This window comes from Lissotriton helveticus, chromosome 10 (genome assembly GCF_964261635.1).
Source record: "Lissotriton helveticus chromosome 10, aLisHel1.1, whole genome shotgun sequence".
In the NCBI taxonomy this organism is placed as follows: Eukaryota; Metazoa; Chordata; class Amphibia; order Caudata; family Salamandridae; genus Lissotriton; species Lissotriton helveticus.
The window spans coordinates 63,601,991-63,624,748 of NC_136071.1; the positions used below are offsets into that span (position 1 = coordinate 63,601,991).

General features: G+C 43.9%; 1 pseudogene; it reads left to right on the forward strand.

Annotated features, from left to right (window-relative positions):
• The window catches only part of LOC144783910 (vomeronasal type-2 receptor 26-like), a 155,376-nt pseudogene that overhangs the window by 56,441 nt on the left and 76,177 nt on the right, over positions 1-22,758 (forward strand).

Consider the following 22,758-nt stretch of genomic DNA (forward strand, 5'->3'; position numbering starts at 1 on the left):
GACAATAAAGGTAGTCTATCAAGTCTCGTGGTCTGTCGTTGTCATTCCTGCTTGCGTACTGCTAATGTGTATTCGTATATGCTTCTCATCAGTGGTTTCGGTAACATGACACTCCCCCTCCCTACGTCACGTCCCTTGCTGGTATTCCCCTCCAGACAGCCAATGGTTTGTACCTTACCTGCGTCGTCGTCCATAGTAGGCCATGACTAGGACGTGGTGGATCGCGAAGAGCATCGGGAAAGCGTGTAGCGCCGGGTCCATGGTGGTGGTCAGCTTGCGGTGGGTATCTCGGCTGTGTCACCTATGTTCGCTGTGGGGATTCCGCCGTGTTAAGACAGGTTGTATTTCCGCAGCGGTTTTATGTGTGTTTTCCGCCATCTTGATTTGGGGGACGGTCTTCGACGTCAGTGCGTACGGCGGAGCGTCCGGATGTGTTCCGTCCGCCGCGTGGTCGTGTGTAGTTGGCCGGCGGAGCGTGTTTTTCCGTCGCGGACGGAAATTTGACACGTTTTCCTATCCTGATATGGCGGACGGAGTATCCGCGGCAGGCGGACACGGAAAAGGCTTTTTCCGCCTACTCCAGGGCCGCGGTGGCTCTTCCGTCCGCCATCCTGATCGACCCCTATGTTTGATTACTACTTAGGCTCTTGATTATTTTTCATGAATAATACATCTTGATATTCTAAACAGGAGCGGTGAGACAGTAATGCTTTGCTGGAGGCAGTCTCATTGAGAATGAAAGCTGAGATTGCAGAGGTTGCTCGGTTTGGTTTGCATCATAAGAGTTATTGACCATTAAACAACCAATTCACAACTACCTCCTTCTTTTCTATAAGATGCTGACACTCCAAACAGTTACATTTGTGCTGGCCTAAGGTGAGAGAATGTCTCTCAGTTAATGAACTAAATTGACTGCTGTTGCTCGAATACCGCCTACAAAGTGCATGTGGTGATATTATGGTGACATGTTTTGTTCTAATTTTCTTTCTAGTTGTAGTACTGCCTGGGTATATTCCAGCACTGTAGAAAACAAGCTATATTCAATGAACGACAATTGCTGATCTAAGTTTAGTATTTTATGAGCTACATGCTCAATATGTTTCTTTCAGGTCTATAGTCTTCCAGCATACACATTCTCATATTTGCATTTGTTTATGTGTTTCCGTTGAACCCCTAGGATTAATAACGAACTCTATCAAAGTGTCCTTGCAATGGTCTTCACCATCAATGCCCTCATATTTTGCCCAACACCACTCTGGGTTTTCGGATTTATGACTCTTGTTATTCTATAGTGGGTGCTATTAGGGGGACCCTGCTGCAGCTTTCCGGTGGGAAGCAGAGTATCCCTAACTACAGCTGTCAATCAACACCCAGGCTGGCTGGTATCATTGGAGATGACCCTTCAACATTAGCTCTGTCTATGGCCAGACTACTTGGTGCCATGGGGTTCACACAGGTACAGTACTAGTCAAGCGTATCACATGCTAATTAACAAATCCAGGTGTAAAGTAAATATATAGTGAATGGGGTAAAATTGTACCGTGTGGGTTTGATGCCAAAATGTATGAATTAAGATAATTTTCTGTTTGTGCCTCTGACTCTAAACTATTTCTTATGAGGGTTGATGGTTTGCATCTGCAAAAAGACTCTTACTCCAAACCAGTGGTAGAGTTAATGATTTGGATTAGTTAGGGATCTGTATTTGGAAAACAATCAAGTGCCCCGATTTATGAAGATAGTTATTACTCCCTCCAGTACTGTGTTACTGCAGGGATTATTGGTGTGTTATGTCTGCTTAGGTTTTGGTTAATTGTTTCTATCTAACCAAACTCAATTTATGACTGCCAAAAAGAAGAGTCATAGGTATATATTATTAAGTAAAAGAAGATGTACTACTGTTTTTCATTCTTAATGTACGCTTATTTTCCAATGGTTAAATGATGCTAGTTAATGTTAGGAAGTTACATATATTTTAATTACCTTTAGCATTCAATTCTTTCCTCACTTGGAACAAAATATTTCTCTAAATAGTCCTTTTAACTCAACTTTCAATGACAGCTTGAGTAACTAGTATTCCTTTAGTTTCCACACATTCTGTAAAATGTATGCCCTGATCATTCAGATGTTACATGGGTTTGGATGTATGTGTGGTATATGCCTTTACCAGTGAGTGCAACACTCACTACGTTCCCCACGAATTTCTGTTGACCACACTTACTTATAGCTTAGCTGGCACATCCCTGGGATTGCCTCCAAGTGTAACTTAGGACAAACTGCTTTTTTTTTAAGTTTGAAGTTTATTAAAGAAAATAGACACAGTATAGGAAAGAATATGCAATAAAATACAAACGTTACATCGGAAATCAATTATGACCATAATATGTAGAAAAGAAAAGGAGAGGAGAAGAAGGGAGAGGGAAGAGAAGAGAAAGAGGAGGGAAACGAAGAAAAGGGGGGTCCAAAATATTACCCAAATGCAAGTCTAGCAAAGGTCACAAATGTAACAATAAATTGAATATGAACATCCAAGGTATGATAGTCACAATCAGGAGAAAGGAGTTATAACAGAAAGCATATATTAAAACATATGTAAGCATAGGCAAAATTAGAGGTCATGGAGGTTTCCTGACCTCCTCTGAGGTGAGTAAAGAAGTGGAAGCTAAAGCTGAGGAGGACAAGTAAGATGATAAAGGAAGCCATAAAAGATCTCTCTTAATACCTAAAGAAATAGGGGAAACATTACTGGTGTCTAATCTGTGGTTGAAACAGACAGCATTCCACCAGGCCTTAAAAGTGAGTTTCTCAGCTTGCTTCCAATTAGAGGGTTAGGTGTAGGGCTATTGTGATAAGCAAATCTAGTAGTGTGGGAGTGGAGGAAGGGAACGGCCATACGGGTGAAAGGGAGCCTAGAAAAATGTTAGAGATAGAAAAAGGAATTCGGGTATGAAAGATTTTATTAATTTGGGACCAAATCAAAAGCCAAAAGCGGGAAAGGAAAGGGCACTCAAACAACATATGTTTTAAATCTGCTGAGGGAGGTTTGCATGACCAGCAATGGGAGGAAAGGTCAGAAGAGAAGGAGGCTAGTTTCATCGGAGTGAAGAGAAGGCGTTTGTATAAGAAGTGTAAAGTTTGAGAAGTGCTCGCTGTTCTGGACGTCTTATGAATCTTTAACCAATAATTTATCCCAAAAGGGAGTACTCCAACAATCCGCAAGGTCTTTTTCCCAGGCCAATTCACATTTACTTTTGGGTCTATCTGAAGAGAAGAATAAATTTCGATAAAGTGATGAGGCAGAAGTAGACGGAGATAGTAAAGGAAAAAGTTTTGTACATTTGTTAGGAATAGTGGGACTAGTAGGTAGGGAGAGAAGGTATTGCTGGAGAGAGGGGAGTAGTAAATCATATTGAGATCTACAGGAGGAAGGTAGAGAGAAGGACGATTGAAGATCTAGAAAAGAACGAGGAAGAACATTAGATACCAATTGAGAAATCCATAGTAAACCTCTGGATCTCCATACTTTCCAGTAAAAGGTCCTACCGTTAATGCGTAAACAATTGTTGTTCCAAATGGGTTGAAGGTCCAGCGATGAGGTAGCAGGGAAGGAGGACGGAAGAAGAGCCATTAGTATTTTACGAGTATGAGAAATAACTTGAGGACAAAAGGAAGAAATGGTTTTAGTAAAAGCAAGAGATTCATCAAAATGGAAAGGGGTTATGAAATATTTTTCAATTTCCAGCCAAAGAGGAGGATGAGAATCTTGATCCTGATCAGGAGAAGAAAGCCAACGAGAGGCTTGACGAAGTAAAAAAGCAAGATGATAGGATTTAAAATCAGGAAATTTAAGACCACCAGAAATGTTATCAGCTTTAAGAGCAGCAAGAGAAATACGAGGAGATTTATTTTTCCAAAGAAATTTGTTTAAAATGGAGTCAATCTTTTTAAAATAAAAATTAGGAATATGAACTGTAATCATGTATAAGAGATAAAGGACGAGTGGAGAGAGCATCATTTTGATGGAGTCTAAGCGTCCCCACCAGGAGCGAAAAAGTGGATGCCAACGGTCAATAGAAGATAACCATTTGGAAAGAGCCTCAAAATGTTCTTTCAGTGTGTCAGGGATGGAAGAAGAGAACCATAAGCCTAAGTATTTAATCTTAGTAGTTTTCCAAGAAAAACCGGTTGAGATAAAATCTTGTTTTAGGCAAAGAACATTTAAGGGAAGAACCTCACATTTATCTGAATTCAGACGATAACCAGAGAGTTGGGGAAAAGTGTCGACTTGGGATAGGAAAGCCGGAAGAGAAGTAGAGGGGTTGGAGCAATAAAGAAGGATATCATCAGCGTATACCGACAATTTCATTCATTCATTCATTGATCTTTATTTCGACACAATCTGACCATAAAAGACACATAAAAACAACGGTACATTTTACACAGTGGATACAAAAGTACATACATGATATGCTGTTGGGAAGCTGAAATAGTACAATTCATCAAATTTAGTATTGATTCATAGATTTAAAAAGGCACATAAAATATAAAATTTATGTTAAAATACAAGATAAAAAACTTTTTCAGTGGCACCATAGAGAATGATTCTAAAGATTGACTCAATAATATTCCTCGGTCAGTCAGGAAAACATAACCTCTGCATGGTGAACGGCCAGCTAAGCAGCTACAACTCCAACCCCCGCTTCTTGCGTGAATAGCTTACAAGCAATACAAATCTGCTAACACGGAACACAGTAAGAGGACTAGTATCAGTTTTGATGATCCTGAATGCTTCTACATAAGAACGAATACCTAAGGCATTACACAAGGGCTTGATCCATCGTCTCCTTGCTCTGTCGTATGTGGTGCAGAACAACAATATGTGTTTCTCATCCTCTCTTAAGTTGGACTGACAACATGTACAGTTCAAACTTGTTGTTGTCCTCGTGTGCTTTTCCCACCTAGCTAGGACTACATTCGTTTTAAGTATTCCGTATCTAACTTTTAGGTACAGACTTTTTGCAAGCTGGGGTTGTATCTCATCTAAAAACTCCTCAAAGTGTGGTACACTTTTAAAGTTAAGAAAACTACTAGTGATAGAACCACAAGAATGATCATTTAGGGAGTTATGAGAGATATAGGACCAGAATATTGTCTTTACAAGTTTCTTGCAGCTTTGTGTCAAAAGTGCAGGATTTTCCCAGAAGTTGGTAAGACTAATTTGAATAAACCAAGTTTTTACATGCTTTAACCAAGGGTTGGTATTGTAAGCATCAAGGTTCTTAACTTCTAGAATACCACTTTTGTAATCTGCAAGATCTGGAGTACTCCATAGTATATCCCAATGTAGGAGTGGGCGGAGTACAGCAAGGTCATCCGTACGCTTCATAATAAGGTCTAAAAAAAGGGGTAAGAGTGGGGTGCGTCTGGGCAATCTCAGAATACTTCTGTAGAAGTTATTCTCACTTTTCTTAAAAAGATTCCCCGCATTCATACCCCAAATTTCGGCACCATATAGGGCACCGGCCTGTGCCTTAAATTTGAACACTTCCAGAGATGGTGTAATAGATTTATTTAGGCTGGCCCCATGTCGTTTTGTAATGGGTAGGGTGTTCTGATTAAAAATGGTTTTGCTTTTTACTAGTTGTGTCTTCCAGAAATTTTTGGAGTCAAGAGAGACACCCAAGTAGGAGAAATCTGATACAAGTTCCAGTTTTTGGTTGTTAAGAAGGAAATGGCCCTTAAAAGATTTATGGGGATTGAGGGCCATACTTTTGGTCTTATTTGTGTTTATTTCTAATCCCTTCTTATGACAGTATAATTTGAAGGAGTTTAAAAGGTTTTGCAGACCAGTCGGGGTTTGCGAGATCAGAATGGTGTCGTCCGCAAATAAAAGTGCGGGAACCCTCTCTCCATTCAACTTAGGTGAGTCATTTTGACTCTCATCTAAATGTGCCGGAATATCATTGACAAATAAGGAAAAGAGAGTAGGGGCCAACACGCACCCTTGGCGGATTCCCCGCCTAATTGGAACAGGATTAGATAGTTCCCCATTCGGACCCCAGCGTATCCTTGCAAAGTTGATATTATGCAATCTTCTGAGGGAAGAACCTCACATTTATCTGAATTCAGACGATAACCAGAGAGTTGGGAAAAAGTGTTGACTTGGGATAGAAAAGCCGGAAGAGAAGTAGAGGGGTTGGAGCAATAAAGAAGGAGTAGTTTCTGTCCTGTAACTCCAGTTCTGTAGTAGGGGTATCTCTGTTATAGTCATAATCTAGTGAATAGTCCCGACCATGTGCGTGGACCCCGTAGCAATCAAAAATAATCTCTTACAGTGTCAAAAAATGCAGAAATGCATAGACACTGAAGAGAGAATTTAAAGACAGATAATGCAGCCAAAAAGGCTACACTGTCCAGTACTTCAACTAGAAATTCAACCATAAAATCCACAAAACAGCAAAGCCTGTACAGATTTCCCTTGCTGAACAGCAAAATCCCTCAGAAATGATAGAGAGAAGAACCTGGACAGACAAGCCCCATAGGCTGCCATTATGTGGCTTAAATAGGATACTGTGCCTTTAAGGAACCTTCCAGAACCTTCTCCCAGTATCCCAGAATGCATAGCAGGTCCAACTTAGTTTCAGTTCTTTTTGAAGGCGTAAAAAACGCCAGACCTGTAGCATTATGTACATGAATAACTCTCCACCGGGGAGGCGGGAGGGCGCTTATGACTCTAACAGAGATACCCCTACTACAGAACTGGAGTTACAGGACAGAAACTACTCCTTTTGTAGTAGGAGATCTCTGTGTATAGTCATAATCTAGTGAATAGAATGGCAAGCCCATCCCCACACCAAGCGGCGGTGGAGAATAAAAAATTACGCCACTATTGTGCGAACAGATGCCGCAGCGAAGCCTGCCCAACCTGAGCGTCTGCCCTGGCATCAGTGTCCAGGCAGTAATGCTTAGCAAAGGTATGGACCGACTTCCAAGTGGCCGCCTTGCAGATCTCCGCGAAGGGAACATTACGAAGCATAGCTGTCGTGGCAGCTTTGCCTCTGGTGGAATGAGCCTTAGGTTTACCCCCTAAGGTCTTATTAGCTTTGCAGTAACACAATTGTATGCAGGACACAATCCACCTTGAGATGGACTGTTTAGAGGTAGCAAGACCAGTCCTGACTGAGCCATAATTGATGAACAATTGGTCTGACCTACGAATATCTTTAGTCTTCTCACATCTTCTATCTTTACCCTCCTCACATCCAGGGAATGTAAAGACCTTTCCGCTGGGGACGAAGGATTCTGAAAGAACGTAGGTAAAGTGATAGTCTGGTTGATATGAAAATCAGAAACAACCTTGGGAAGAAACTTAGGGTGAGTACGCATAACAACCTTAGCAGCATGAAATACAGTATAAGGTTCCTGGCAACACAATGCCTGAATCTCACTCACCCTGCGGGCCAATGTAATGGCCACGAGGAACGCCGCCTTCCAGGACAGGTGCTGCAACGAAGCCCTATGAATGGGTTCAAAAGGCTCCTTCATCAATCTGGACAGCACCACATTCAGGTCCCGCGAAGGAAGCCTGACAGGAGGGAATACTTTCTTCAAGCCTTCCAAAAAATCTTTGATCACAGGGATCTGGAAAAAGGAAGTCTGTGAAGGGCCTTTCCTGTAGGCAGTCAAGGCAGCCAGATGAACCTTAATGGAATGAACATTAAGGCCCGACTGCGCCAGATGCAACAGATACGGAAGGATGACATCTTCCTTGCATGTCGTAGGGTCATAGTTCTTAGACTTGCACCAGATGCAAAACCTCTTCCACTTGTAAGCATAAGAAGTCCTAGTGGAAGGTCGCTTAGCCTCCTTCAGTATGTCCATACAATCCTCTGGGAGATTCAGATGGCCATATTGCACTATTTCAGGAGCCATGCCGCCAAACTCAAAGACGAGAGGTTGGGGTGCACCATCCGCCCCCCGAACTTCGTGAGAAGGTCCGGCCTGCACGGCAGCTTCATGCGAGGAAGGAGAGACCGGTGAAGCAGGTCCGTGAACCACCACTGTCTGGGCCATTCCGGGGCAATCAGAATCATTCTCGCCCTGGAGTGGGACAGCTTGATGAGAACCGCCGGAATCAGGGGAATTGGTGGAAAAGCGTACAGAAAGCTGTTCGACCAGTTGATCCATAACGCGTTCCCCAGCGTCCCTGGCTGGTAGTACCTGGAGGCGAAGTCTCGGCATTTGCTGTTTTCGGCGGTGACGAACAGATCTACGTCTGGAGTCCCCCACCTTGCGAAGACTTCTCCTAGTACTTCGTCGTTTATGACCCATTCGTGGTTTTCCTGAATCAGTCTGCTCAGTTCGTCTGCCTGAACATTCTGCACACCTGGCAGATGGGTGGCCGTAATCGACAGTCCTCGAGCCAGAAGCCAGTGCCAGATCGCTTACGCCTCCTGCGACAGAGTGCGCGATCTCGAGCCCCCCTGCTTGTTGAGGTAATACATCGTTGTCGTGTTGTCCGTCTGAACAAGCAGAGAGTCGGTCTGAAAGGACGGGTGAAAGGCCTTCAGTGCCAAGTGAACAGCTCTGAGTTCCAGGAAATTGATGTGGTACGTGGACTCCGTCGGGGACCACGTCCCTTGAATCTGCAGGTCTCCGGAGTGCGCTCCCCAGCCCTGGAGAGACGCATCCGTCACAATAGTCTGTGTGGGAATGTCCTTGTGGAAGGGAACCCCTCTGAGGAGATTCTCCTTCGAGCACCACCACTTCAGAGACTGAAGAGCATGTAGAGACAGCCGTATCTTGTCGTCCCAAGATCCTTCTCCTCTGGTCCCATTGATCCTCCAAACACTCCTGTAGCGGCCTCATGTGCAGCCGCGCATGTGGCGTCAGGAAGATACACGAGGCCATCGATCCCAGCAGAGAAGACACCGTCCTCACTGTCGTGGATGGAGTGGACATGAGAGCCTGAGCCTTCCGAAGGAGTGATAAACGTCGCTCTTCCGAAGGAGACACGCTTGCTGACAGCGTATTGATGGAGGCTCCCAAGTACTGGATGCACTGGACGGGCGACGTTTTCTCAACCCAGAGCCCTGGGGAGACCGGGAACTGGCCGTGGACCTTCCTCTCGACATCGTGGTCATAGCAACTGACCCAGACGGAGATAATGGACGAGAGCTGGACTTCCTGCCCCAGGGGAGCCCCCCAGAGGCCTCAGCATGGGCAGAAGGAGCCCCTCCTGACCCACCTCGAGCCTTCAATCTTCTTTCTTCAAGTCCCTGAAGTCTGATTTTTCTCCTGTCCTTCAGGGTCCTTCCAGAGAAGCCTCTACAGATCACACAATCCTCAGGGATGTGGGAAGAGGGAAGGCAGAGGATACAGACCTCATGGGGGTCTGATTTGGCCTTCTTCCTGGAGCACTCCGGGCATTTGTCAAATAATGCAGGCATTATGGACAGCAAAAGAGTGCAGAACCCAAGAAGAAAGTCACCAAAGTACTTTAAAAGCACAAAATCGAATTTAGTGAAAAAACACCAACAAAAACCCTTGAAAAGGGAGAGCTCAATGCTCCAGGGTCCTGCTTGCAGGAGCCGGAAAAAAGAACTGAAACTAAGTTGGACCTGCTATGCATTCTGGGATACTGGGAGAAGGTTCTGGAAGGTTCCTTAAAGGCACAGTATCCTATTTAAGCCACATAATGGCAGCCTATGGGGCTTGTCTGTCCAGGTTCTTCTCTCTATCATTTCTGAGGGATTTTGCTGTTCAGCAAGGGAAATCTGTACAGGCTTTGCTGTTTTGTGGATTTTATGGTGGAATTTCTAGTTGAAGTACTGGACAGTGTAGCCTTTTTGGCTGCATTATCTGTCTTTAAATTCTCTCTTCAGTGTCTATGCATTTCTGCATTTTTTGACACTGTAAGAGATTATTTTTGATTGCTCCGGGGTCCACGCACATGGGCGGGACTATTCACTAGATTATGACTATACACAAAGATCCCCTACTACAGAAGGATATCATCAGCGTATACCGACAATTTAACTTGTGAAGTACAAAGTTTAAAACCGGAAATTCTATCATCTAGTCTGATTTTCATTAAGAAGGGTTCTAAGGCAACTATAAATAAAAGAGGGGAGAGGGGACAGCCTTGGCGGAAACCTCGAAACACAGAAAAGGAAGACGAAGTTTTCCCATTGACAAATATAGAGGCTTTCGGATCTGAATATAATAATGAGATGAAAGAAATCAATTTGGGAGGAAAACCAATCCATTTAAGAGCCTGAAACATAAAATCCCTTCCAATTCTATCGAAAGCTTTCTCAGCATCTGATGCTATAGCAGCAATGGGATAGTCAAGGGAAGAGGCCTTACTGAGAATATTAAAAAAGACTGACGACCTTTAACAAAACCAGATTGTTCCGGTCCAATACCATATGGAAGAATGGGGTCAATACGAAGAGCAAGGATCTTAGCAAAAATCCTATATTCCAAATTGACCAAGGAAATTGGGCGGTAGTTTTTACATAAAGAAGGATCCTTATTTTCTTTGGGGATTAAACAAATCACTGCTTCTTGAAAAGAACCAGAAGAAGACTTACATTGTATAAAGTATTGATAGAGCGATAGAAGATGAGAAAGTAATAAAGAGGAAAAATGATGATAGAATTCAATAGTAAAGCCATCAGGGCCAGGTACTTTACCCCTTTTTAATTTGGAAACAGCTGTTTTAATTTTGGATTAGGAGACGTTGGTATCCAAAGAGGAAAAGTCCAAGGCTGAGTGTGAAGGCGGAAGAAGTGAGTCAAAAAAGGAGGAGAACGCAGCGGACGAAGGGTGTTGTTCTGGTGTGTATAAGGTCTTATAAAAAGAAACAAATTCATTGAGAATGTCCTCATCTTAAAAAAATTAGTCACCAGCATTGTTACGAATGGATTCAATTTTTGTCCGTTCTTTACGAATTTTTAAATAGTTCGCAAGCAATTTGCCCATCTTGTTTTGTCCTCCATAGTACCGGGCACTACTTTTCAAAAGGTAAGAGGAAGCAGCTTCTGTGGAAGATTTATTAAAGGATATTTTAGCTACAATAAGCTTTTTGGAGGAAGTGTCGGAATTCGTACGGTAATAAGAGTATTCTAGATGTTTAATTTCAGCTAATTGTTGAGTATGGTGTTTCTCAAAGAATTTTCTTTTCCGCGAAACAAAGTTGATAATAAAACCTCTAGCCGCCGCCTTGAAAGAATCCCAGATCATTACTGGAGAAGAGTCTGGGGAAGAGTTAAGAGAGAAGAATTCAGTCACAAGAGAAGTGAATTGGCCTGTGAAATTAGGATCCAAAAGTAGTGTATTATTAAAATGCCATCTGCCAGAATGAGGGGAGAAGGGGAGCAAATCAAAGTCCACAAAGACAGGAGCATGGTTGGAAATCAGAATAGAACCAATTTCAGAGTGTGAGACAATTGGGATAGAGGTTTACTGAAGAAAAGATAGTCTATTCTGGACTGCGAATTATGAGGAGGAGAATAAAAAGTATATTCCTGTAGATCAGGATTGCAAAGCCTCCAGATATCAGACAAGGCTTTGCGACGAATGGCAGAGGTGAATTGTGAGTGCATTCTAGTGTTGGAGAATTTTACTGTGGACCATCTATCTAAAATTGGATCAAAAACTTGGTTGCAATCACCTCCAAAGATGATATAATCATCGTTGAATGTAACAAGCTTATGAGAGATTAAAGTCCAAAACAAATTGTTAATAGAAACAGGAGCATATACATTAAACAATACTAAAGGTATTTGATCAATAAGTAATTTGACAATTACCCAACGACCCTCTAGATCGTTTTCTTGATGTAGCACAGTAATGTTATGTTTTTGTGGCAAAGGATAGATAGACCATTTTTCCTCCCAAGGGCAGGAGACGAGAAGACATGACCCACCCAACGTCTCTTCAATTTATTCGCTTCAATCTCTGATAAATGAGTTTCCTGGAAAAAAACAATATCAGCATTTAATTTAGCTAAATGATTTAGCACACGTTGCCGTTTTATAGGGTTATTAACTCCTTTAACATTCCAAGTTAAAAATCTATATGTAAAAGAATAAGGTAGAATATGTACATATGATACTATGATATAAAGTATCCATTCGAGTAAGACCAAAAGCAGATTGAGAACGTGTCAAAATACTGAAACTGCTATCAGAAGCAAAAATATGTGCAACTTGACTAAAAACATATGAAGATGAACTATGAAATATATTGTAAGCAATGTATAAGTAAACAATAAAACAATGCAAAACACTAGTACTAATATCAAGTAGAAAAAACATAGTAAGGAAATAAAGAAGAGGTATAAATAAGTAAAAGAAGAGAAAAGAAGGTATGTATAGGGTGAAAGAAAAGAGATAAGGGTAATAAAAGACCGGAAAGGGGGAACATGAGAAAGGAGGAGAAAGGAAGAAAAGTAAAGAAGGAAAAAGGGAGAAGGGGGAGAAACAGAGAACAAAAATATATAGAATACATGATATGCAACTTATGACATACCACAGAAAGACAAGGAGGTAGGGGGTGGTGCAGCCATAAAGGGAGACAACAGGGCCAAACCAGAGGGATCACAGAGACGCACGTAGGGCGAAACACTCGCCAGGTGAAGACGAGAGGTAAAAAATGAGAGGGACCATAAACCGCATCTAGAGGGGAGCAAAGAAAATATTGTTAAACTATCACAAAAGGATAAGGACGAAATACAATGTAAAAGACTGTAAAAGACTGAGTTACAATACATAATAAAACACAGAGGAAAAAGTACAAAATGGATACAGAAGGGGATAAAAATGGAAAGAGAACGGCTTGATGAGAGACATTCTACAAACAGGGTACAGCATTCATATCAATCGACCTGCACAGTAATTACTGATGAGGAATGTCCATAGAATCGGTGGTGCAGGAGTCAAGAAACTTTTGAAGGAGGAGGAGGAGCTACGCTAGGAATCAAGATGGCCGCGTAAGCTCCGCGCTCCGCCGACCTCTGCCAGCAGCTCGCTTATCCTGCCTTTAATCCTGGACTCACGCCAGATCTCCGTGTTCATGAAGTTTTTCTGCTTCTAATGGTACAATCCCGATTTTTCTACCTCAACAAATGATGATGATACGCCGTGTTTCGATTCTCGGCCTAACAACGTGTGGAAGCCGGGGCCTCGATTTCTAGCCTATTCGGGTCAGAAGTGATCAACATCGGCCATGAGACCTGGACTGAGCCCGGTCTCCTGAAGTGTGCCGTGAACTCTTGATTTTTGGTACGATCCTGTAAACGGTCTACACCGAAGACACACCGACGTGCCACACCGGCTGCCGTGGTCGGGGTCTGGTGCCCGGAGACCCTGTTACCCTCTCGGGGTCGAAGGGCTGGGCCCTTGCTGACGGCGACGGTGTATTCTGCAAAGACGTGGAGCGCCCACTGTTCGACTTCGCACTTGCGTGGCCTCTTACCCCGGAGTGGCCGGCCTCCGGGGTTCAGGTCCTGCTCTGTCGCCTACTGAGAGGGGATGGAGCGGACGGAAGGCACGCATTCGCTGCAGGCCGTCATGGCCGCCATTGGGGCGCTCCATTCGCACACCATCGCTGTGTTCCGGACGCTGATTTTGAGAGTGGACGATATCCTCGGACCGGAGAACGATTCTTTATTCAGTCTCCAGCTAGCTGTGGAACCGGCGATGCGCTGCACGTCTGAGATCGAGGTCCCCGGGTGGATCCCGGAATTAACGAGCCTTGGCAGTCCCCAAATAACAACGAACCAGCCCGTGAATTTCGCCAGCGTCTCTTGCTCGATCCTGCTGCCGCCTAATACACCTATAATCGATCTTCTTTGTGGTGCTAAGTTCCTCAGTGACTGTCGGAGATGTTTGCTGTTCTCGGACACCTTTTCTTGTTCGATTGGTGGACTTCGTGAACTTTTATCCTGTTTTCGATCCTGCTGCACTGACCTGAACTTTTATGAACGCTTTGCCTTTCCCTTCAAGATGGCGGCTTGAGTGAAAAAGACTGTTATGAAAGACCGTACCGGCCAGAGCTGAACTTGATAGCTTGGGTCTGATACAATACTTTTATGCAATGCCGGGGTTGTACCTATAATGTGACGGGAGTCGGGTGGTTATTGACTATACTCCCCCCGACTGGTTTGTATATTTTGCCGCGTACTAGTTCTCCTGCGTTTCGGGGTGGTCGCTATTGGCGGGGGGCATGGGAGACCGGGAGTGTGTTTGCTTTCTCCTCCTCCACTTTCTCTCTTTTTCCCTTCTTTTAGGGTAGTTCTTGGGCGACAGGCACGCTGCTAGTGGGGTTAGGCCGTAGCCATTGCAGGGGTGCAGGGTGGGGGGTTCGGGGAGGGTTTTTTTATTTTTCCTTTGTTTTGTTCTATGGCCCCTTTTGTCTTTCCTTTCCCTTCTACGAGAGGTGGGCTGTTTATTCTCCACGGATCCTTTATTGCTTGGGTGTCGACATTGACTTTAATTATCCTGTACCATTGAAGGCGGGGCCTGGCAGGTGGGATTGTTTTGGATCGTCTACTAGATTGTTTATTTTTCTTGTTCTAATATGTGTGATCGAGATTTGCCATATGTTCCTCATGATGATTATCTGTATGTATACTTCCCCCGCCTGTCCCTGTTCTGCATTTTACTGTTTTCCACCCGATATTTGTACTGCCTACTCTTGTCTTACTGTTAAAATAAAAAATATATATAAAAAAAGAAACTTTTGAAGTTGGTCCGGGTCTTCGTAATTCGTCGTCTTATTGTTGTGAGTCACTTTGAACAGGCACGGATGAAATAAACCATAACGAGCGTTCAAGGAACGAAGAGCTGGTCTCATCTCCAGGAGTTTCTTGCGACGGTCCGCCATAGTTTTAGCATAGTCTTGTGTAAAGAAGAGATTGGAGCCATTCCAGGAGATCTTACCTTGACTGAAGAACCTTAAGTAAGTCTGTGTATTCCAAAAAATACAAAATGACACCTCTGGGTTTTACAGTAGATGATGAAGAATTGGAATTGCGAGAGGGAGGACCTAAACGATGTGCTCATTGGATTGAAAAAAGGTTATAGGATTGGATCCTTCAAGGTTTTCAGCAAAACCATAAATGCGAAGAATATTGCGTCTATTTCGATTTTCCACATTTTCGACCTGTTGTTTAAGAGTCTGAATTTCCTTCTACATGTCAGGAACCACTGCTGTAAAAGATTGGACTGAGGAGAGAGATTTCTCTAAGTGATCCACTTTTTGTTCTGTATGGGACCAGTTATCTTCCAGGTTTTGAAGACGAGTATTGGTATCAGCCATATATGGTTTAAGAGAGCAGATTTCTTCCATAAAAAGTTTCAGTGAGCGTATCTCTTCCAATATAAGTTCCATGGAAATGGATGAAGATGTGTTGGTGGGTGATGGCGGGTTCGCCTTCACTCTCTTCCCAGTTGAGGATGTCGTAGAAGACCCTTTAGTAATGAGTTTTGCTTTTGAGCGAGCAGAAGGTACAGGGGAATTTTTCGTGAGAAGAGAATCATTTGTGAAATCTTCAGAAGTGTCCTGCAAAACACTAAAGTGGGTTAATATCAGCCAGGGATTGTGGAGTTGGTTGAGGCTGAGTGCTGTTTTGGCGCACCATTGTTAATGAGTAAATAAATGCACTAGGCACACAATTTGTACTTAATTGAGAGCAAAAAGGTGCGAGTAATGAAGCATTAAATCGCAACCACCACCATACAAGAAAAAGAATGGCACCTAACCTCAATATCCAGAGAAGAGGAGGGAATTACAAAAATATGCAGATAGAAAATGCTGGAAAAGTCATGAGAGGAGAAGTCACAAGAGGGGATGAGTCGTAGAGTCATGAAGAGAGCAGCAGCTCAAAATGACGGCCATAGTGACTATGTGGGCAGAGTAAAACAAAAAGAAGAGCCCAAATCCAATAATTCACATGACTGGTGTAGAGAATAAGAGTACAGTTCAGACTTTGAGGAGTTTTGAGGAAATGAGTACACCTAATGGTAAAAAGGCGCACAAAATCCAGAGTAATGAGGAAGAGCAATAGTTTGTGAGGTGGGGAGCATCGCAAAATGGCGGCCGCGCCAAGACGCGAAACTCTGAGTAAACAAAATGCTCGAAAATCGCGTTTCCGCTCACCCCATAAGTTGGCAAGTAGCTCCAAAGATGCAGCAGATATTCTGCCATAAATAGAAGTGGTGCGGCAGGTCCTGTAATTGTTGGTAGCACCCGGGAAAGTTTCGGTCGGCTATGGCGTTATGGAGCCCCTCGGGAGAGCCGCCACCCCCGTTGGCGCCTAAGCCACGCCCCCAAAATGCCCTTTAAGCCTTAGTTCTTAGTTGCATCATTGCCTCTGGTAGTTTCCTGACCTCAAAGCATCATTGCATGCTATGAAGAAACATCAACATTTTGTAAAAGTGAAATCCCTTGCTGACATATTTAAATTAACTGCTCCTATTTAGCTTGTTCACAGCGTGATGAAGAGTAGAAAGGGAGTGCTAAGTAAGATACATGGCCATAGCTAATTTCCTTAATTATTCTTCAAATGACAGCCTACAGCAGTATATCTTCACGTAGACGATGAAAGAATGCAGCCATTAAGATGAAGACGTGCACTGTGAAAACCGGTTCCCTCATTGCAGGGGCTTATGAAGAGGAGAAAGGGAGCGCTAAGTTTTAAAAGACGGCCATTACACACTTCAGTAATCAAGATGACAACCTTCGGCATCACACCTTCCACGTAGCCAGTGAATGAAAGCAGACATGAAGGCAAATACATGCTGCAATGTGAAAGCCGGTTACCTCACTCAGCGCGCGAAAAGAGCTGCGGTGATTGCCGGAACAGCAGCTGAAGGCTCAGTGAATAATAAACATGCCATTCATGTAGGAACAGAGTTGAAAGTCCTATCACCACGTAGCGCTGATATTCCGGTGTTTAGTCCTTCATTTTAAGGGCGATTTACGGTCCAGGAGGCGCAAGAAATCCCTAAGACTGCCTCGCTTCCCCAGGCGAGTCACTGGAGAGCCGCCATCATCCTCGGGCGCTAGCCACGCCCCTGACAAACAGCTTTTTATCAGCAGCTAGATAATCTGTCATATAGGTAGGTGCCTAACAGTTGCCTTGCACCTGATCCTGCTAGAAAGCACTTCACCTAGTAAAACGTACAATTTCAGCCTCAACATGAAAAAAGAACACCTTATGGACCTGAAAACCTTTTAGTCTGCTTGTAGTAACCTGAGACCATTTAAACCAGTTACATGTAAACGTAATGTTTACTGGTGGTTTGGCCTCTACTAGAAATGGCCTTGGACTCTCAAGAAACCCATTTTCACTGCACTGGCTCAGTTTACTTTGAAACAAATCATCAACTCGGCGAGTCCACCAAAAGATGAGTCAAGGATACTCTGAGCAGAACTATGGTCCACCTGTTCTATTCTGATAACAGATGGCTTTGGGTTTTGTGTCCATTCAACTGAAGGACAGCACTGCATTCATCCTCGCATTTCACATCCTTCCAGGGAGGGTCACTTACATGGACACCCTTGATCTCAGTGAAAGGATAATGAAAGACCATATTTTAAGCTAGTTGGACTGTGTTTTGGGGAGGGAATACACTTCTGAGCCACATCGCTCTACTTACTGTCTGATTGCTCTATGGTCTGCCGCAGCTCATCTGTTTGTGTGGAGAAAGTCAAATTATTTGCTGTACTGCCCCACGCACCCGTTGCTCGACAACACCGTCATTTTGGAGGTCAGCTGTCAAGTCATTCTCCAATCATTGGGGAATGCCTGTATTAGGCAGATGCCAGCGTGGATGCACAGATGGACCCTCAGCGGACACATGCAGCCTGCATGTAGCCACAATGCCAAAAGCATGCCAAAGGCAAGCCTGTCTCCACCTGTCCATGTCCGAACATCACCAGGACCACTACCTGTCCCAATATAAAGTCTATCCCCATGTTTGTTATTCTGCCTCAGCACTTCATAAAATTAAACACAGTCTTGTCAGACTAGGCGGGTTTGGGATATGTTATGGATGTCTTCCCCTAATGTGTCGGGAAGTCCCGGGTCTCTGCAGAGTCTGTGGGCTTTCCTGCCTCTCCCCAAACATGATAGCTGAGCCCTTTAAGGGGCCTGTTTTGCACTACCCAGCTCTTGGAGGGGATGGCTCCACTCACATGCTGGCCTCCCCTCAATCTGCCCGGCTCTCTTTGACCTTCACCAATGTCACTGGGACTAAATCTTGCCCGGAAGTGCATAAGCATTTACTGCAACATTAGGTCATTGCACACATGTGATTGAAATGTGGGACCTTTTATCTTCTCTCTCCCCAGATTTCTGTTTTATTACCCAAACTTGGCTATACGCTGTGACCTTTTGCAGTATCCCATTGGCTTTCACAGGCAATTATCAAATAATCAGACTGCATGCAGAATCAAGATCGGAGATGGCATTTTGCCATTGTGGTTCAGGACTCTGGAAAGGTTCACTTAATTGATTCATTTTTATTTGAGTCGGTTGAATTAGGCATTTTTAAAACTTGAGCTGGTGGCTGAAGCCCATTGGAAAGGCGCACTCATTTACCACCCGCCAGTGCTATGTGCTCGAGTTAGACCCATGTAGAAATGCTGCACATTTCTTACATTTTCCAGTTTTCTCCACAGCAACATTTTATGTAACCGTTTGCACACATTTGCATGTGTACTCATGCTGGATTGGTTTCTCTGAAACTGGTCTGTTTATACATCTAGCTTCAGGCAACATTATCATGATGCCCAGAACACCATGGACAAGGACTGTACGAATGACATTCTATGATTTCTATCTTCATCCATAAGGCGAAAGAGCTATCTACATATTCATAACAATGAGAATCTATATGTGCATTGCAAGGATGCTTTTTATAATAAGTAAATAAGCATTTCCAAGGGTTTGCACAAGCTGCACTTCAGCTGACACTGAGGGTCCCTGCATACTGAGACTTCACCAAGCAGCAGTCTGCCATCTCCCTGAGGGGTATCCAGTTCATGACGAGGACAGAGTCCTACATTAGATTCCGCCAGGTAATGGAGGTGGATCATTTCGTGAGGGGTTTCTTGGCTACACACCTGCACACCTTCTAGGTACATGTAGAGGAGGGTTTTGCATAATAGGAGTACACCTGATTCCATCTGGTATCATATGTCTGCATATATGCAGTTTAGCACATGGTGGAACTATATCTGCTATTTAATCTTTTGGTGCTTATAATCACTTTCATCTGCTTCTGTCTATTGATTATCGCAGTACATGTATTCTATACAAAAGTAATGTTGGTTCAATAAATCTATTGAAAACATCCCAGTGTGTATTCTCTGTATAATTCTCTGAGAACAATGAGCACGAGTGACTGAGCAGAAGGGTTCCTGATCTGTTGGGCTGTGCCCCTTTGCGTCTCACCGCGGTGCTCTGTGATTCCAACACGTCCCCTCTGTGTACCCCACTCAGGACCTGTAACTTAAACTTGATGGTCACCCTGGGCTGTTGGTGTCCTTGGAACCTTGGTCCATTGTTGTAGGTGGGGCACCTAGTGACCATATGTGCCGCACCGCAATTGAGCTTAACATTGATTTTCTCCCCCGCCTTGTACCATAGGATACTGCACCTTTCAGTGTCATCACACTCTGGGAAACGTTGATAGAAGCCTTTGACCCCAACGGGGTGAGTTTGCGCCTTCTTAGCTGCTTTGTCACACTGATAATTTTAGAATCATATGTTTTGGTTTTATATCACCGCCTCACGCATGGTCACAGCATTACAGCGTGAAGCATGTTTCCCTCACTTGTTGAGTGTTGCACTGGTAATTTTTTATTTGTGCAGCAACCATTATGAACATCTACATTATTATGCTGTGATTTTCTGTTTGTTTTTACAGGTTGACCACCTTTATTTACAGGTACCACACTTAGGGTGCTGTGTGTGGTCTATCACTTACATGACACTGGACCACCATTTACAGTGTAGATAGAATTCCCTTCGGTCCTGATGAATTGCTGTCAAGTTATAGTTGAAGACGTGGCCTATCAGAGGGAGGAGGAGGACTCCTGGGAGGTGCTGGACCAAGGAATGATGTGCCCTCTCAACCAGAAACCAGGGTGACAGCTTTCCCTGCAGCATCCAGGATGTGAGTCTCACTTTATGGAATTTCTCAGGGTGCAAGCATTCAACAACTTCTGGGAAGCATATGAATCACAGGTTATTCCATCTTGATCTGTTATCCGCATCCTCTGCATGAAAGCTCCAGGGTGGCAGTAGTGGAGAAGAGCTTAGATACAGATAATTTAAGTGTCACCACATCGTCTTCCAGCATCGAGACACCCCCTTCCACCTCAGAGAACTGCCAGCTACATTGAGCATGTCCTGACACAGGAGCTTCACGTGTACCCCCACTTCTCCTATCTTGGTATCCACAGATTGCCTTGATATTTGAATGGCTAGTAGTATAGTACTTAGGTTAATGGAGATGAGAGGGACTTATGCTGTCTGGATCGGCCATCCTGCCAGGATGCAAGATGCAGAGTTGTTCATGCCAAAATTACTTTTCAAAGGAGCTTCCTCCAGCACACATTCGCAAAGAACTTGACGCTAGCCTATTGTCCCCCCAGAACCCTTGGAGCCTGGGTAGGGAAAAGAAAGAAATTCAAGAAGCAGATGCGTAGTGAAGTCTAGAACCTTCTTCCACCTCCAATACTAGCATAGGAATAGATATTGGGCCCCAGACCAACTCTTCAGTACACTACTAGACCTGTAGACACTACAGAGCAAGGACTGCTCTGCTGCCAGATGACATCCCTAATGCTTACAACTTGCCCTGCTTATTTCATCCCATGCTACCTTGAGTGAATTAAAAGGTCTCCTTGCTGACCTCCTGTTCTGACAAACCAAGCTCCAGAGACGTCCCTGGGACTGCCACACTGGCCTGGTGCCACTGGAGCTTCCTGAACCTGGAAATGTACCTGCCTGAGCCCTTCCGGCCTCTTCTACAGTGTGTTCCTGATTCCCAAGAGGCGCCTCTCCGGGTCCTGGGCTCTTGGATGGTGTCAGAGTGTACTCTTCTGATGTAAAAGGGAGATATCCAGAGGTTTTGGGCTATTTGTGACTATAAACGTGCCCATTTACGCAGATATTTTCTTGCCTGGGATGACCACCAACTTAGTTCTCCACTGAACCTGACTCTTCACCTGTGAGGACCAGCTACATACGATCTGCATTTCTCAGTACTGCATCAACAGACCGCGGTGATGGCCAATGCAAAGCTCCATCAAATACCATCCGCGATGCCCAACAAGATCTTCATGCTGCAGAGACGACCATATGCAATGCTTTCTCTCCTCCTCATGGCCTCCTTCACTCTGTAGTGAATTCTTTTCACTCGACATTGAAAAGGCACCATTTTACCACCCTTTGTGCTTTTATGTAGAGATCTTGTCACCCCTAACTACCATCACCTCAATTCTCCATTGAACATGACTCTTTGCCAGTGATTACTAGCAAAGAGAGATATGCGCTTCACGCTTCAGCTTCAACAGCCCACAGTGACTGTCAATACGAAATTGTAGCAATAACCGACTGCGACACGCGACAGGATATTAATGCTTCAGCGATGACCATCCACAACGCTCTCCATGTTCCTTACAGCCACCTTCACTCTGAACTTACCTCTTTGCACTTTTCCAGTGGGATTAACCTTGTCCCTGAATCCTGCCCACTGTTTATTAAGGTCAGATGAAAGATCTGGTTCTCCCCAAACTTTAGAATCTTTTATACGATGTTCTAGCATTGATTGCAGTAGAAAGTGTAATAGCAACAAGATGTGAGAAAGAGTATCCACATTTTAATAAATACCCGCACAATATCATAAATCGTAAAATAAGCCCACTAAACTAGGTCTAGCTCTCTAATATGAATATATGAAATCCATTCTGATCTAATGTCATTGGAGGTGGCAGAACAGCAATGAAAAGATTCATACATTTTCTACCTTCTGCGTCCAAGCAGAAACAGCACTGGATGTAGCAAATATGCTTCATCTGTAAGTTCTTGGAGGCCAGCAAATCATTACAAATCTAAAAGTACACATTTTTCTGTGTGTGGTGTCAAATGTAAAATATAAATATACAGTGGTTAGTATGAAACAGCTGCAGCCACCTTCTAGAAGATAGAGACCAGGCCTAGTTAAGTGTAGTCTAGAAAAATGCATTTCTGAACATCTCAATGTGTTTGTTTCAACTGCAATAGATTTGTTTTGGAGGAGCATTTAGCAATACTAAGAACATTATATATATATATAGCCTGCATGTAGCCACAATGCCAAAAGCATGCCAAAGGCAAGCCTGTCTCCACCTGTCCATGTCCGAACATCACCAGGACCACTACCTGTCCCAATATAAAGTCTATCCCCATGTTTGTTATTCTGCCTCAGCACTTCATAAAATTAAACACAGTCTTGTCAGACTAGGCGGGTTTGGGATATGTTATGGATGTCTTCCCCTAATGTGTCGGGAAGTCCCGGGTCTCTGCAGAGTCTGTGGGCTTTCCTGCCTCTCCCCAAACATGATAGCTGAGCCCTTTAAGGGGCCTGTTTTGCACTACCCAGCTCTTGGAGGGGATGGCTCCACTCACATGCTGGCCTCCCCTCAATCTGCCCGGCTCTCTTTGACCTCCACCAATGTCACTGGGACTAAATCTTGCCC